A 16,958-nucleotide genomic window follows, 5' to 3' on the forward strand; every position below is an offset into this window, starting at 1 on the left:
GCTCCTTTGTCAGCGAATCCATGCTGCATATACTATTCACCCATGATTACTTGGTGGTCTTTTCAGTGAAGAGATCAATTGTAATGGTGTCACAGTGCTGTGTTCAAGTGACTCTTACTTAATAATGCTCTCAAACCCTGACAGCCATGATGCTAGATATTTGGACCTGTCAAACAGAGGCTGTAAGGTACTTCTTTTGTGTGAAAAAGCAGGTCATCATATGTATGTATGTGTAGGAAAACCCATGGCATACACAGAGCTTGGCACTAGAATTTTAGGCATTTAGTAGGGACATTAACTCATTCCCTACAGATAAGGTAGTAATGTAATTATATATACATATGTGTATATTTACTTTTGAGAGAATGTGCATATATGTAGTATATAGATATGTTTGTAGTAATATTTTCCAAACTATCTTGTTTCTGATTAAATTATCTTATAAAATTAACCAAGATGAGGATGTAGTAAATGTTCACAATGTATCAAATGAATACACCAAGCTTCTGGGTATTGTCATGAAACCTTCTAGACCCAGGTTCCGTTTTTTTCTTTCTTTCTTTCTTTCTTTTTTTTTTTTTTTGTTGCTTTGCTCTATGGTCTGGGAAGGTGACTCATGTGCTCACTTTGTAGGCCAGATATGGCGATGGTGTCATATCCAAAATATCTGTTGAAGTGTTTCCGTGACTGTGTTCCTGCTATACCTACAGATTGGATTTATATTAGAAAGACTGTGGCTGGCTGAACTTCTTGCAATTTGGTTCTTTACAGAAAGGTTTGCCAGTCCCCTGGTGTAGCACCCTGTACCCCATGCCCTCTGGGTTCCCATTGGGTTCATCACTGGAAACACGGCAAGGCTGGGGGGGGTAGGGCTGGGGAAGGGAGTTGCAAGCTTCGTTCTACTGACTGCCTCACTGTGTGGTTGCTAGAGGGTGTTTGTTTCTGGATGGAAGAGTCCCAGCTCTTCCTAGGAGCCTCTTTCCAGTTGGCTGTCTCTGCCTCTGGGTTCTGGTGACCTTACTCCCAACCCAAGTCACAGGCCCAGGGACAATACTTCTCGCTGCCAGGAGCCCTGTGGCCCTGCGCTATGTGCTGTGACTTCCTTTGCTTTGCCATTTCAATGCAAATAGCCTTTTATGAAACCATTCTTAATTTATCTCAGTTTATTCATACCTTTTTCCTGCTAGGATTCAGACTGAACAGCATGTTACAGTTTATGTATACATTGTGACCTGAATTTGATGGTGTAAAGAAAACCCTGACATGACCCCCACAAGGCCAGCACATGGTTGTCTGTGCCTGGGGAGGGTGTCACTAACCCTCATGACATTCTTACTTTTGGATGAGTCTGTGTGATGAAGATGTGTGACTTCTTGCTCTAATAGAAAGAAACAGTAATATAAAGAAAAAGACAACAACAAAAACATAAGCCACTAGTCTTTGTTTTTGTGGTTCATTGGGTCCAAAATAGCTGTGTTCTGAAAATCAGATGTTGCCTTTCCTGGGGAGGAACATATTAATGGAGGGTATGAACTACTCACTCAGGGTTTAGCCATGTAAATGGTTAGATCATTGTCTCCCTCTTCATACTCATGTATACCTGAGACTGTCCCCTACCATACACACAGGGAAGTGTACCAACTTATTACCATGACTTCAGCCACTGAACACTAATCTGGGCCCAGAGGAAGTTGTGATTCACCTGCTGCGAGGATGGGGTACCCACACTTAGTGACACCTGCATGATGGTGATGCTTCTGTCTCCTTGGGCTCCGCACCGAGTCCCCAGTTCCTGCATGCTAAGTCTGTTCTTCAGAGCACACAATCCACTGTCAGCATGGGACCTGAGAGAGGACAGCATGGGTGCTGGTTACCTGCTATTCCAAATCCGGTGCTCTCTGGAGAATCTTGGGTTTGTTTCTGAGCATGGCTTGTTAGCTCAGGCTCCCGGACTTCGTGATGTGTGCAGTCTTGTCAGAACAGTCTGGTCTTGCAGGTAAATTTTCCTTCCAGAAGACCAAGAGCTCACGCAAATTGGTCTGTGGTGATCCGACTCTTTGTCCGTGTTGGTGATTTCCATGGGAAGAGCTGAGCTGTCAAACACATACAGCCTGTCAATGAGAACGACAAACCAGAAGGAAAGCGCCAATCAGGTGCTTGGCTGTCGTAATCAAGGAAACGAGAGGTACAGATGGATCTTTCTTCGGGCCGCCAGCTCACAAATAATGACATGGAGACTTCTATTAATTATGAAAGCTAGGCTTCAGCTTAGGCTGGCCCCATAAGCTTTCATAACTTAAATTAACCCATTTATATACTAATCTATATTCTCCACGTGGGGTTGCCTCATCTCCATCCTGCCTATCCTGCTTCCTCCAAGTCTGACCAGTGACTTCACTTTCTTCTTCCCAGAATTCTCTCTCCCAGAAGTCCTGCCTAGCTACTGGTCATTCGGCTTTTTTGTATTACACCAATCTCAACCATACATCTTCACATAGTGTGAAAAGATCCCATCACAAAGAGGCTGAGTAGCAGAAGTCCTGGATTTACTGGTGTACTCTGAATAGTGCAGATTTGAGGGTCAGGGGGACAGCACGGGTGTGGTACCTGTTTCCTAGTCAGGGGAGGCCTGAATGAAAACCTCCTGGTGGGTTACAGCCACAGTCCTAGATGGGAGGAGTGAGAGGGAGGAGCTGGGACAGAGGGTACTTAGCTCTCCAGGACCCATGGCTTACCCGAGGCCCCTGAGACAGCCGTAGGCGGCTAGCTCCCTGGCAAGGGGCCTCTGAATGGAGGGCAAGGCTAGGAATGCCCCTTTAAGCTCTTTGCTATGACTTTGCTGTACATCTAGAATGAAGAGGGAAGCTCCCCGAAACAAGAGACCTCGAGACAGGCTTCGTGGGTGCTGTGGCATGGTAGATCACAGATAGGATTTGGGAATGGTATTGACTGCTCTTTGTCTACGTTTTCTACACAGAAGCAACTAAGAATGTCTCCACAGCTGCTGTGTGAACCAAGGACTGCCCCGAGGTGTCTTGTCCTCTCCTGATGATGCCAGAAGCAAGTCTTGAGCCAGAAATTCCCCTACTAAGTGACTTGGGGAGTGAAGGGAAGCAGAATCTCGGTGGAGGGCAGAGCATGAGGCTCTGTGTGAACGTCACAGGATCCCGTCATCCTCCTCACTCTGCAGAAGAGGAAATGAGAGCAGGGCGGACAAGGGTATCTGCCTCTCCCCAGGCCCACAGCTGCTAAGTGGTGGGATTTTCTCTGATGGCCAAGACCATTTTGTAACTACTACACTCGCTAATTTCTGCTCTAGTAGGCCATCAAGGAGAAAATGCCCAGAAGGTTGGAGTAAATGCCATTGTAACTACTATGCTCACTAATTTCTGCTCTAGTAGGCCATCAAGGAGAAAATGCCCAGAAGGTTGGAGTAAATGCCATCAAGTTACTTTTCTTCCTAATGTAATGCTTTTGGTGGAAGTTGATTCTCTTTTTTTTTTTTTTTTTTTAGGCAAATGTATTTATCCTTATCAGAGTAGCCCTGGGAAGCTCTTAGCGGATGAGTCCCCGAAGCCTGCAACTACCCCAGGAGAATGCATTTTGCTAAAAGCCTGGACAGCACAGAGAAAATGATAAAAAGGACCTCATTGGGCAGATAAAATACCAGTGGTAGAGGGGCCAGAGGCAGAGGAAATTGAAAGAAAATGGAAGAAATGAGAGAGAAATTACGGCACCGGCAATATTCAAGTGTATTCCCCAGGAGAGCAAAAATGACATGAATTTTTAGGACAAAATAGTAACACTAAAAAGTGCTGAGTCATCCCTGCCTGTTGCTTTTGATTTCTGGCTTGGACCAGGAGGGGCCTTGGACTTCTTGCCTCTGGGTGTGTCTGCAATGGTGTCTCTAGAAACACTTAGATCCTGATGGCTCTGACACACTCAGCAGGCTGATTCCTCAATGGACTCAATACAATGGCATGCTTAGGAGGGGGTGACAGGTGCGGAGAGGAGCCACAGAGGGAGCAGACATCTGGGGACACCTCCTTGGCGCTATCTGTTACAACAGTGGTCTTCCGTCCTAACCCCCTTTCTTGGCTCCCTGGCCATCCTGGTTGAACTGTCCCGATGCGCCGTGTGGTCCCTACCACTGTGGGCTGACGTTTATGAAAACGGAAACCAGGACACGCCAGGCCCCCATGGCCACTCAGCTCAAGGTGGGGAGTGACTAAGAGGGAGACCTTCTCCACAGGAGTCAGGATCTGCATGGGCAGGAAGCAGGGGCACCTCTGGGAGCCAGGTGAGGAGCCCCTAGGGAGGTTTGCATGTATTGTACAGTGATGGTGACATTTTTTTGTGTGTGGATAAATGCTTCCATTTGATTATGCCAAGTAAAGTATAATCCGAGAGCCATTTCAACTTCAGTTCCTCCTAACTGGGCATTTTGGATAGTTTCTTTCTTTCTTTTTTTCTTAGAGACAACCATTTTACATATCAATCCTCCCATTTCCTCTCCCTTCCATCCTCCCATGCCCCTCCCAAGCTCCCTAAACCCACCCCCTACTCCCTCCCCAAGGATGGTGAGACCTTCCATGGGGTATCTGTCACCCCATTTGGGGTAGGACCTAGGCCTTCCTCTGTGTATCTGGGGTGCAATAGCATCCCTCCATAGGGAATGGGCTCCCAAAGTCCATTTGTGTACTAGGGATAAATACTGGTTCCACTGTTAGAGGTCCCATGGACTGCCCAGGCCTACTAGATGACACCCACATTCAGAGGGCTTGGTATGCCCTAATGCTGGCTACCCAGCTTTATGACTGGGGTCCCTGCACTCTCACTAGGTCAGGTCAGCTTGTTCTGCTGGTTTCTCCAGCAAGGTCTTGGCTCCTTTGCTCATCCCTCCTCCCTCTCCACAACTGGATTCCATTAGTATAGCTCAGTGCTCAGCTGTGGGTGTCTGCCTCTGCTTCCATCAGCTACTGGATGAAGGCTCTAGGATGGCAATTAAGGTAGTCATCAATCTCATTATAGGGGAAGGACATCAAAGGTGACTCTCCACTATTGCCTAGATTCTTAGTTGGGGTCATCCCTGTGGCTCTCTGAACATTTCCCTCGTGCCAGACTTCTCTTTAAACCTATACTGGCCCCCTCTATTAAGGTGTCTCTTTTCTTACTCTCCTCTATTCCTCCCCTGTCTCAGTCTTCCTGATCCCTCTTGTTCTCCTCTCCACTCCTCTTCTCCCCTTATTAAAGCTGGAAAGGGGTCCTGTGGGTGGTGGGGACCATGGCGGGGGAAACACACCAGGCAGACAGAGCTTGAGTGAGAAGTTTTATTAGAAAGGGGAGGGAGGGGGAAGGAAAGAGAAAAGAGGTAAAGTGACAGAGAGACACAGAGGGAGGACAGAAGAGAAGACAGAGACAGGAGCGGAGAGCGAGAAAGAGAGCCATTGTGGATATTTTCAAGCATTTGCTTATGACTCGTGTCCCTCTACCTCCTTGGGCTTAAATCTATTTTTTCCCTGCTCCCATTTCAAGTCTCTCCCACCCCATACAGAACTCCAGGATTTAAATTGCTTCTTTCATCTAAAAACTATCTCTCATTATTTTGAGTTCTGAATTATACATATATTTTGCTTTTAATAACTTCCTGTTGAGTGATTGAGGTCTGACTGCCCAGAGCCGTTTATGTTTCCTATTATTTGTGGAGGTTTCCTGCATGCACAGAAGACACATTTCTGAGAAGTGTCAAGAGAGGGAGTTTAATTTGGCAAATATTTGCAGAGTGCTAGCTTTGTCCTGGCTGCAGCAGCCGCTCATAGGAAGCCGGGTATAGTCAGTAAGTGGGTTAAAACACAGCGCCAAATATTCATTGTGCTTATGGAACAGGCAAAGCTAAGACACAACACACTGAAAAAGCAGTGAGAAACAGAATCTGATTTCTTTTGAGATGACAAAGTGTTGAATTAGCCATTCTCCAACTATTCGAATTTACAGCTTATATTATGCTTGACTATCATTTACATTTTTATAGTTTTTTTTCATATTGGGGAAGAATCACGTTTTCAGAGCTTAGGACATATAAATTTTCTTATTTGGTCAAGGTTGTGAGTCTAGCGCTTCCTGGAACCATGCTCATCTTAATTGCAAAGCAGCTAACCAGTTGTCCGTGTTCCCACACACGTCATTCATTTTAGCGTAGTTTGTGGGAAGGCGATGTGGGTGACTTCCCCATTTCACAGGCAGGAAAGCCAAAGATTAAAGATCTTAGGCAGCTTGTGTTAGCTGGAGAGATGTCATTATTTCAGATCAGCACCTAAAGGCCGTGGTGGTCCATGGGAAGTACATGATGTATTTGAGAGGCTGTGGTGGTGGTGGGTGTGTTGGAGGAAGGTGGGGGCAGCCAGGGAAGACTGTGTCATGACATTAGTGTCACCATTACAGGGCTTGATCAGGGCACAGGATGTGGCCTCCTTGGCTCAGAGATAATTAAGAATATGGAGAAAATTCAGAGCATGAACTGACCCATGCCTTTTGGAGCTGCTGTGTGGCTCAGCTGTCTTTGGACTTGCCTCTTGTCCTTATTCAGTGGTATGGTTCAGAAGGTAATTGGTGGAAGGTGACCTGGGTCTGGTTTCCACTGGAGGGGCCAGAACCCAGTGTGTTCTGTGGTCCCTCTGCTCTGTTCTGCTGTCCATCTTCTTGACCAGGAAGTCTGCTAATTCGGGATCATCTTCAAGATTTTAGAATTTTCTCTGCCGTTCCCTTCTCTCAAGTCTCTGTCAGTGACCCTGTAGCTTTAAGAGAGGATCCCACCACACTCAAGTGACAGCAAACCCAAAACGTACCCTGATCCGTTGAGTGGTTGGTTGGTTTGATTGGGTCAGTGTTGAATGGAGCCTGAAGTCAGAAAGTTACTGAGGTCAGAGCCTGGGATGGGATGGGTTTGTCCACTCATCCCTAACAGGCCAGCGAGGGGAATAAGCTAGAGTGAAATGCAGAGAGAGGATGTTTATTCACTGTGGCCACACAAGGAAGACACTTGAGAAGGGTTCAGTAAGGGACACCGATGTCCCTTCTTCTGGCATCTGACGTGAGCCTTGGGTTTCAATAGAGAAACAGAGGCTTGCAGTCCTGGTCAGGTGTGGTCCCGCCCACCATCCCATCAGATATCTCTCTTGACTCCATGGTCTCTCCCTCAGGTGGTCTGACTGTGTGAAGTCACTTCCTGAGAGAGTAGCTCCCCCTCAGGCTGACACCAGGTTTCAGTCTTTTCTTGCTCTCCACGTGGGATTTTGGGGGCAATCCCACTGTCCGGAGCCATTGTTTCAATAGTGCAATAGTCAGTGAGAGGGCATAAGGCTCTCTTGAGAATATATTCATTCCTGCAGGAAGGCAATAGGACCCTGAATCATATCACCTCCCTCGGCTCAGCTCAGCTCAAGCACAAGGGCGAGCCTGGATACAGGCTTAGAAGTGAGCCAGCTCGGCAAATATGCCAGTACCTTCTGCTCTCCCATCTGGCTGTCTCCCGTCCAGCCATCTAGCTGGATCCATCTATCCGTTCATGCAAACAGACTTTGACGCAATGAAAATTCATTCAGAAACTGCAGTGTTTCAGTATTACTAGCTTTTCAAGACTAGTCCAGCCTACTGTCGCTTGCGAGATGAATCACTGGCGACCAAATTCAAATCTGAGACGCCCCCAACAAAGAGATGGGCTCATCTGCATTTCCTAAGACCCAGCATTTCTGTCTACTTTAATATTATGACTGGTATGTAAAAATAGGGGTACACCTGTACCAACACCCCACGAGTCTCTTCTCCGTGTTTGCTGTCTCCGTCCAAGGCTGGAGTGTGTCCTGAATGTTGCCCACTTTCCTTTGTATTGCATTTTCCCTCATCTGCACTTTAGTGGGATATTCCCAGCATGCCTTATTTTCAGCTGTGACAACCACTTGCCTGACCATAAAACTCCAATCACTGTTAACCAAATCCAGCCCTCGTAAAAATGATAGCCACTAAGCCGAAGTATGTAATGAAATAAAAGATAGACAGGGCCTTCATTTTTCAAAATTGGCCGTTAAGCCACAGAAATACTTTTTAAGGCCTCAAAAAGAGTCATTAAGGTGCGCGTTCAGCTTGGCCACTGCTCCCCCATCTTCTTTGAGTCGGAATTGATGCAGCCTTTTGTGGTCTGGCTCCCATCCTTATTTCAGGAACACCGAATCTTTTGAATAATGTCAGCGTGTCCACCTAGAGGACAGCGCGATTCTTTTCTTCCCAGTGACCTGTTGGGATTAGACGTTAATGAGCAAACAGGGCCTGGAGCTGTTGAGTAGGATTCATGAAGGGACCTGTGAGAGCCAGGAGCCCTCATGCGTCTTGACTTCTTTTAAAAGCCCCACGAAAAAATGGCTCCAGTCATCGAGGCTACCAAATGATTCCCAGGAATGGCCCTAGAAGATTGCAGAAGGGGGCAGTGGCCCTACTGTGGGGTCTTCCTTTCCTTTAAAGTCCAGGGTCCAGTCATTTAATCCTCTCTGCTTGAAAGACACTCACGTGCGGTCTAGGAAACTTACTCACTAGAATTGTTGGAAAACCTTCTTTAACAAACAAAACTTCCTTATTTGTTTGTTTAGAGAGTGTGTGTGTGTGTGTGTGTGGCACATTCACATGTGTGTGCCTGTGTGCTTGTGTGTGTACACATATGTAACAACACGCGTGTGGAAGTCAGAGGACTGCTTGTGGGACTTCTCCTACCATGTGGGGCCCAGGGATTGAACCCAGAGCTCCCGGATTGGTGGCAAGCGCCTTTAGCCACCGAGCCACCCACCAGCTATGGAAGCTGAAATTTGCACACCGAGAGAAAGGAAAGCAACTCTGCTGCTACTTTCTCACCTGTCTGTCTGTGTTGTCAAAGAGCGAGCCAGTTTCCTGCTAGCATTTTTTATTTGGAGACAAGAATCCTGCTGTGTGGGCCAGGCTGGTCCGGAAAGATCCTCCCGTGTGGAGTGCTGAGTCACAGGTGAATGCTACCACACAGAACTGTCTCCATCTTTATGGATGTCCTCTACTGCCCAGCCTTTGTCTCTCCTTCCCCCACAATAGCCTGAGCGTTTCTACCAGAAACCGACTGCTCCACAAAAGCTGGGGTGATTCATTTAAAATCAAAATCTGATTGCATTTGTACTTTTGCTCAGAGTTCTTTTGGAGAGCCTTGCATCTTTCCAAGTGTCAAATCCAGAGTCCTTACAGTGGTCTGCTTGGCCTTGTCAGGTTTTTTGCTACTTGCTCTGTTCTTCTTCTTCTTCTTCTTCTTCTTCTTCTTCTTCTTCTTCTTCTTCTTCTTCTACTACTACTACTATTTATTTATTTATTTATTAAACCTAAAGGATTAGCCATATGGGTCCTTTGAAAGCCTGTTTGAAAATCTGTTTCCAAATCTGCTACTTCTCTGCACAGTGCTTCTGAGTCACTGAGAATAAGATGCTCTTAAGAGAACGGACCCCTGTAGGACCCCGTCACCACTCCAACCTCTCTGTTCATTTGTGGTGGAGTTGTTTGTTGATTTTTTTCTTCTGTTTTTCATATAAAGTACAAGCCTCATGACCCGAGCGATTTGGCTTCTGATTTGCTGTTGTATTCTTAGCATCTAGAATAACCCAGAGTCCCAGAGGCTTCTCAATAAATTCCCAGCTCAATAAATACATGAGTGCATGTGGGTGACATGCTGTCAGGCTCACCTGTACAGTAGTTAGTTGTTGGGAAGCAGCAGGAAAATAGCCATTGTAGTGACTATCCTAACAGAGCATCATGGCTGCCCTTTACCACGGGACTTCCCGGTACAGGAGGCAACATTTTGGCAACATTCTGACCTCCAGCTGCAGTATATCAAACATTCCTTCAGTCATGGTAACCAGAACTGACTCCAGGCATTGTTGAGGGTCCAGTGAGAGCATGATGGCTGGGGCTGTGAGGACTGCCCAAGTGTCTCCAAGCTAAGTTCAGTGCTCAGGAAAAACAAGCTTGAGAAACAATTGCCTTTCCCCTTTATCCAATTATTTATTCTTTAGCAATTTATCTTAAGGAAATAGTCAAAAGTGCAGACAGAGATTTATATGCAGAGATAGCTGTTGCTGCATTATTTATGATTGGGAAAGCATTGAAAACGGCTTAATACCCTGTAATAAGGATGTCTTGGAAAAATTACAGGGCGAGTTGTCTTTTCTCCATCAAAATATTTGAGAATATTTAGTGGCCCAGAATTAGTAAAGTATCTATTATAAGTATATATGGAAGTTAATATCTTATGATAATAGGTATGAGCTATATATTATGGTATGGGGGAGAGAGAGAGAGAGAGAGAGAGAGAGAGAGAGAGAGAGAGAGAGAGAGAGAGAGAGTGAGAGAGGGAGGGAGGGACGGAGGGAGGGATGGAGGGAGAGAGAAAGAGAGAGGGGGAGAGAGAGAGGGAGGGAGGGAGAAAGAGAGGGAGGGACGGAGGGAGAGAGAGAGGGAGGGAGGGAGGGAGGGAGGGAGAGAGGGAGGGAGGGAGGGAGAGAGATTGAGTTTAAGGTGAAAAAAAGAAAGCAAACTAGAGTACTGTTATGGTTTAGAATGTCTCCCATCATTGCATGTGTCTGAACACTTGCTCCCCAGCAGGTGGCGCTGTTTTGAGACATTGTAGACCATTTAAGGGGTGGGGCCTCACTGGAGGAAGTGAGTCACAACGGGGCGGGCCTTTTAGGTTATAACCTGACCCTGATTCTGCTTCCTGGTGTGAGTCGACATAGGCAAGTGAGCTCACACAGTGTGGACCATGCCGCTCTCACGCCACCTCCACTATAATGGACTGCGCTGGGCTATGAGCTGAGATAAACCTCGTTCCTTCCAGCTGGGAGTTAGGCTACAGTAACGGCTTCTTTGGGATGATACTATTGTCTCGAGAGGCTTGGAGAGGTGTGGATTGGGGCCACCCACAGTGAAGGCAGCATGGCATCCCCGGTGGATGGAATTCGTGAAGGCCCAAGGGACCTGCGGCCTTTGCTCAGGCTGGGTCCGGTACCGTTCCTTCATGCTGAAGGATGTCTCGTTCACAGGGTGGTAACAGTGGGCAGTTCTTGGCCCCCTTTTCCCCACTGGTATCCTTCCCCACATTCAAGCTTTTGGAATTGAAGTATTTGTTAAGAATGGTAAGATGGTGGGGCCAGAGAGGTTGCTCAGCAGTTAAGAGTACTGACAACTCTTCCTAAGGACCTGGGTTCAAATCCCAACAGCTCACAACCATCTGTAACTCCAGTCCCAGGGCATCTAATGGCCTTTTCTGGCCAACACAGGCATTGCATACACATGGCAAAACCCTTGTGTAATTTTTTTTTTTTTTTTTTGGTTTTTCAAGACAGGGTTTCTCTGTATTGTTTTAGAGGCTGTCCTGGAACTTGCTTTGTAGACCAAGCTGGCCTCGAACTCACAGACATCCGCCTGCCTCTGCCTCCCGAGTGCTGGGATTAAAGGTATGCACCACCACCGCCTGGCCCCTTGTGTATTAAATGAAGTGAAATGAAATAAAAAAAATTGGCAACTCAAGGTCTGGGGATATAGTTTAGTGGTAGAATGCTTGCCTGGTTTGTGTGAAGCTCTGAGTTCCTTTCTCAGCATCATAAAAAAAGACAAATAATAAACAAATGGTTCTCTAGGGTGTAGCTCTTTTGATAAAGTACTTGCCTAGTAGGTATGAAGCCCTGAGTTTAATCCCAAGGTCTGACTAAACCAAACATATCTGTAGCGAAACATATCTGTAATGCTAACACTTAAAAGTTAGAGACAGGAAGGCCAGAGTTCAATGTTCTCCTTGGCTGCACTGGGAGTTAGGGGCCAGTCTGGGATGCAGGAGACTCTGTCAAGAAAAGAAAAATAAATAAAAAATCAAACCATGTGTTGTGGGATAAGCTTTTTGTACAATGTGAAGATGTGTCTCTGGCAAGGCACCTTCTGATTGGTTTGATAGAGAGCTGAATGGCCAATAGCTAGGCAGGAAAGGATGGGTGGGACTTCTGGGAAGAGACAGGAACTCTGGGAAGAAGAGAGGCGGGATTCACTAGCTAGAGGAAGTGGGAATTCACCTTACTGAGGAGAGGTAACCAGCCACATGGCAGAACAGAGATTAATATAAACGGGTTAATTACATTTTTTTTTTTGGTTTTTTTCGAGACAGGGTTTCTCTGTATTGTTTCGGAGGCTGTCCTGGAACTCACTCTGTAGACCAAGCTGGCCTCGAACTCACAGACATCCGCCTGCCTCTGCCTCCCAAGTGCTGGGGCTAAAGGCATGCGCCACCACCGCCCGGCTGGGTTAATTAAATTTTAAGATCTAGTTGGGAACAAGGCCAAGCTTTCATACTTAATAAGAAATCTCCGCGTCATTAATCAGGAGCCGATGGTCCAAAGAAAGTCCAACAACAATCATATGTCTAGTAAGTATACACATAAAGATTTTTCCTAAACAATTCTCATAATAAGATAGAATGAAAACATCGTTACAAAGACCCGTCATGAGACACACACAGCTTTTTCCCTAAGGGTTTGCCGCAGCGGTGCTAATGTTGAGCAATAGATGCTATTCCCTTCAGGGTTACACAGAAGGTATTTCCGAGTGGGCAGAGCTTGATGGTGCCACGCCCTTTCCCTGGGTCACTTTGTTTTATAGCTGCCTTTGCCTGCACCTCCTGCTCGACCCCTCGCTGCCTGTGATACAGCAGGCTGCTGCCATTCCCCCCCTTCAGACTCCCTCACTCTTGTGTGTGCCTCACTTTGAGGCACTCAGTCACACTCAGGTGCAGCTGGGCACACACAAGAGTAAGGGAGCAGAAATGGGTTTCTGAGGGCGCCACTGAAAGCTGAGAAGACAGATTGGGGTAAGGCAGCAATGCACAGGCTCTAGGCTGAACGACTGCTCCTGATGCTGCCCAGTGGCACCCAGAGCTCTGTTTGCATCTTTCAGGAACCCGAGACACACTTGTTGAAAAACTCAGACCGCAGGGCTCCGGGGAGATGGCTCACGCAGAAGAGGGCTTAAAAAGCCCCGTCCCCAGCCCTCAGCATTTTCCTTCACCTTATCGACCCTTTCTTTGGTTGAGTTCAAACTATGTATGTCCTTAGATACTCATTTGTTGGTCTCTGTTTCCTATAGAAGGCTTATGAGCTCTGCCTGCTCAGTTTCCGACCGTAGTAACAGTGTGTGTATTTACAGCTACTTGGATGTCTTTGTAATTCAATCCTATCTTTTATTTCTTTCTTGGTTTCAATCACGCTCTCTTACTTTATAGTAAGCCTAATAATTTTTGAGTGAATAACAGACATTGTAAATTTTTTGTTGAATGCCAGTCTTTTTGTTCTCCTTAAAGAATATTGGTTACTGTTCCGGCAAGTGGTTACACTTCTTACCGATTAAGTCAAACCTGGCATGGCTGACTTTAAGTTGAGGGTTCTTAGTCACTGGAGTAGGCACATTTTGGCTGGAGAATTGCTTGTAAGGGGATATTGCATAGTAGGATGTAGACAGTAAATATCACTGTGTGGCCCTGGCTGACTTGAAACTTTCTATGTAGCCCAGATTGCCCTCAATCTCATAGAGACCTGCTTGCCTCTCTACCTCTCCCGTGTTGGGATTAATCTACACCATGCCCAACTGTATCCTAGGATGTTTACAAGATTCTCTGGCTCCACCCACTAGATATGAGTAGCAGTCCTCCAGCTGTAACAGCCAAAGATAGGCAAACACTGCCCATTGCCATCCAGTTAAGAATCTTTGCTCTTGGATTCATCTGGCTCCATCCGCATCCCCTTTATTTCTGTGTCACTGGTCATCTTTCTGCTCTCAGAGACCGTTTTACTCTGGTGTTCTCAGGCCTGGCCTCGTGGGTAATGACATCGTGTGTAATGACATCGTGTGTGTCTGGTTTGGTACTCCAGGTACTTTAGATTTCCTGAGGTTTTTACGTAGCTTCCACCTTGGGTGCTCTGCCACAAAGTGCCCAGCTTTCCCAGGCTATCTAGGCTCTAAGGTTGGCATTGCCTGCATTCTAATGCCTGTGGCCCTGGTAGATGATGAGATTTCCGTTCTCCACCCCGTAATGCAGCTGGGGAATTGCCTTGAGCAGAAAGACGGGGCCGAGTCTTGGTTAACCTTTACTTGTTTCCCTTCCTCTGGAGAGTTGGCTTGGAAACAAACTACTTTTGTCTGATTTCTGGAAAGTTTTGTACTTTGCATTTTCTCTCCAGTTTTCTAGTGGTGACAGGATGATAGCTCCCTCGGCCTCTCTGGTACACACACGTTCTAAGTGACTGAGTGGATGGATAGAGGGATGAGGGAGAGAATGACACAAGGAGAGGTGGTTATGGTGGATGATGAGGTGAGGAGACCTGCATGGTGAGGTGAGGTGTTCAGTGTCTGCAGATCAACAGGAGATGAGGTGGGATTGTCTGCAGATCAACAGGGGGAAGTGCAGCAGGGGGTGGGTGTCGATAGTTTTAAAGCAAAGATGCCAACTCATCTGAGAGGAATAAGGGTCCAAAGACAGGACTGACCATGGCTTTGTATTGTGGAAGAAGTTTCTAGAATAACACGATTCCCTTGGAAGATGACTACTGGGGAGCACTTTGGAAACCTTACGTGCTCTGACGTAGACCTCTGTTACTGGCCACGACACGACCATTGCCATCTTGAAGTCAGAGTGAATGTTGTTGCCTGCATGAGGCCTTCTCAAGGTCAGCCAATGTATAGTCCCTGGGGGTGGGTGGAGAGGTCTTCTGAGATCCCAGGCATTCATTCCTTCCTGTACCTGAAGTGGCATAAAGTCTTGCCCGCCCCCAATTGCCCGTTGTTTTGGAGGAGTGCTAGAGTATAAAATAAGCGAAAAGTTGACAGAGGAGGGGAACACTGGTTATATAATGATCATGTGTCTCCCATGCTGGAGTGGAGTTTTTGGTGATACAGTGGCCTGGGTCTCCTACTTCCTTGTAAGTCACTATGACAGAGCCAGTGATTCATTAAACCAAACATGTTAGGTATGTTGTTTTCTCTGTCTGGGGTAAATAGAAATAGACTCCATAGAAAATAAATCACCGTATCTCACCATTTTCAAGAGAAGCCAGAAATTTAGTTTTTGGGATGAACCCTAAACTTTAGGTGTTGACAGTGAATATAGTCTTGATCTAAATAAATCATCTGGGGTAAAATGTGTATTGAAGGCATCCGGTTGTAGCCAATTATTCTTTCTTACAATGCCCATCTTCTATTTTTCCACATTAAAAGGATGCTCTTTGACACATAATTTTTATTATGTCATAAAAATGTAGTCTTCCTCCTAGTGGCTCTGGGATCCATAGGAAGAGAAGCTGTGCTGATTTTATTAACCTCTGTGTCTACGATGCTTGGCATGCATTCAACCCTGGCAATGTAATTTCGATGCTATGTACCTGAGTCAGCACAGATTCCACAAAGTTAAAGGCTGCCTCCAACAAGATCGCCCTCATGTTGACAGCAGTAAGAGCTCAGTTCCTCTGCCACCTGTCTCTCTGACAACTGATTCCAAATTGAGGGTCCCCACCATTTTCTTGGTGTTTTATAATTAATTAGATGGTCTCGAAGACCTCAGGAAGGTGCCATACTTACTATTCCAGTTTGATCGTAAGGAAAACAGACAAGCACCATCCAAAAGGAGAGACCTATAGGATAAAATCCAGCATGCAACTTGTATGTCATCATCTTTTTGAGCTAGAGTCTGACATGGTGATTTATAGTCCCCAACAGACCTTTGTGTTCAGTGTCTGTGGAGGATTTCTTGTAGAGGCACGATAGTTGACTCATTGCCATGAGGTTGGACTGACTCTCCAGCCTCTCTCCCTTGCTCCTTGGACTCTGCGCTGCTGTGTGCATTGCTCCAGGCCTGGAGTCACAAGTTAGGTATTACTAGCCTTCTCTGTTCCTACACAGAGGCCACAGATAGTCGTAACACACATCAGCTCATTGCGTGAACTCAGGTAGCCAGGAGCCCACTGTGAATAGCAGATGAATTACAAGATTTAGAGGCCCCCTTCTGAAAACCCAAGGGACCAGTCTCTTCCTTTGTTTCAAATTTATTCTTTTATAATTTTCTACATGCATGTCATGTGTTTTGATCATATCACCCAAACACTAACAAGAGGCTGTATGAATCCTTACACAACAGCATCTCAGTAAAAATGAAATAACAGAGACTGTAGAGTGACTAAGCAAATAGGATACGATGGATGCTCTTGGGACTGTCTCTAAATCATATATGAAGTCATTGACACCATGAAGTCACTGGTGCAGCAACAATCATGAGGGCTCTTGTGAGCCTATGCCTCAGTAGCCATAGGGACTATTCAGAAGCATTGTAGGTGGTGATTTTTCCTTCCTTCCGGAGGCTCAGGAAGATTTGTCTCCCCATCTCTTAGGAATGCTGGCATGGCGAGGTGATTTGCTTTGACCGATGAAGTGTTGTTGAGCGGTACCCATCGCAGTCACTTCTGGGTGAATCTTTAAAAGCCACCAGAGGTCTGCTGCATCCCTTGCTCATGGCGCAGTATGTGTGTATTAGGAAGCTAATGATCCAATTTGGATGAGAAACATGAATAAGAAATAAACCTTTGCTGAGTTAAAAATGCCACAATGTGGGGATTGTTTATTACTAAAATGTAACCGAGCACATTTTTGACTAGCATAAACATTGTGCATGTATTATTAAACCATTATTATCATTTAATACTTCCTATAATCTGTGAGGTCATCAGTATTCATAGCCTCATTATTATAGATGAGGAAGATGAAGCAATGACAAATTATGCAAGCTGTTTGGATTCACACCATTACTAAGAGCAGCGCTAAAGTCAAGGCATTATCTCCATGTCTCAGTGGAGAAGACCCAGACTCAGTAA

General features: G+C 46.1%; 1 long non-coding RNA gene across 2 annotated transcripts; it reads left to right on the plus strand.

The window, feature by feature from the left end:
- Positions 1-1,517: 1,517 nt before the first annotated feature.
- Positions 1,518-4,413, plus strand: LOC110341799. Of its 2 annotated transcripts, XR_002383803.2 has the most exons (3): positions 1,533-2,185; positions 2,978-3,219; positions 3,515-4,413. It is a non-coding gene; the product is annotated as an uncharacterized LOC110341799 (long non-coding RNA). The 2 variants fall into 2 exon arrangements; XR_005874848.1 differs by having other exon boundaries at positions 1,518-2,185; positions 2,978-4,413.
- The last annotated feature ends 12,545 nt before the right edge of the window (positions 4,414-16,958 follow it).

Source organism: Mesocricetus auratus, unplaced genomic scaffold (assembly GCF_017639785.1).
Source record: "Mesocricetus auratus isolate SY011 unplaced genomic scaffold, BCM_Maur_2.0 Super-Scaffold_100691, whole genome shotgun sequence".
NCBI classification, from domain to species: Eukaryota; Metazoa; Chordata; class Mammalia; order Rodentia; family Cricetidae; genus Mesocricetus; species Mesocricetus auratus.